Source organism: Branchiostoma belcheri, unplaced genomic scaffold (genome assembly GCF_001625305.1).
Source record: "Branchiostoma belcheri isolate BF01 breed outbred unplaced genomic scaffold, Haploidv18h27 scaffold1318, whole genome shotgun sequence".
NCBI lineage: Eukaryota > Metazoa > Chordata > Leptocardii > Amphioxiformes > Branchiostomatidae > Branchiostoma > Branchiostoma belcheri.
This window is the reverse complement of record NW_017802734.1, coordinates 1-651: the sequence shown is the minus strand read 5'-3', so window position 1 is coordinate 651 and position 651 is coordinate 1.

Genomic DNA, 651 nt, shown 5'->3' with positions numbered 1-651 from the left:
AGGGTTTTTCTCCTGTATGGGTTCTCATATGCCGGGCTAAGTTAGACTTGTGAGTTGTCCTGTACCCACACTCCCCACACATGTAGGGTTTCTCACCCGTGTGTTTTGCTTTATGATCATCTAAGGTGGACTTCCGTGCTGCAGAATAGTCACACTGGTCACACTTGTAGGGTTTTTCTCCTGTATGGGTTCTCATATGTCGGGATAAGTCAGACTTGTAAGACGCCATGTACCCACACTCCCCACACATGTAGGGTTTCTCACCAGCGTTATTCAAGTTGACGTGTGCTGCCGCCTGGTCCTCAACACTGCTTGTTTTGCTGTCACAGTCGACCTGGGAAACCCTGGTGGGAGACCCATCACAGCAGTTCTGACCAACTCCGGTGGGAGACCCGTGCCCTGCCATTGCATGTTCAGCCTAACGAAAAAAAATGAAGAAATCATACAGATTAAGCGTCATAAGCTTTCAATGATAAAATAGAATTTATAGAAAACTATAAATTATTACCTAAAAGATTGTTCAGTCGCCCCCCCACCACCACAAACACCATCCCGACTTCATTCGCTGTTTTCACAGATCAATTACGTTTGCAAACTAGTAATTTACGCCTTATGTGTTTCTTTAAAACCTAGTAAACATGCCTATACGTT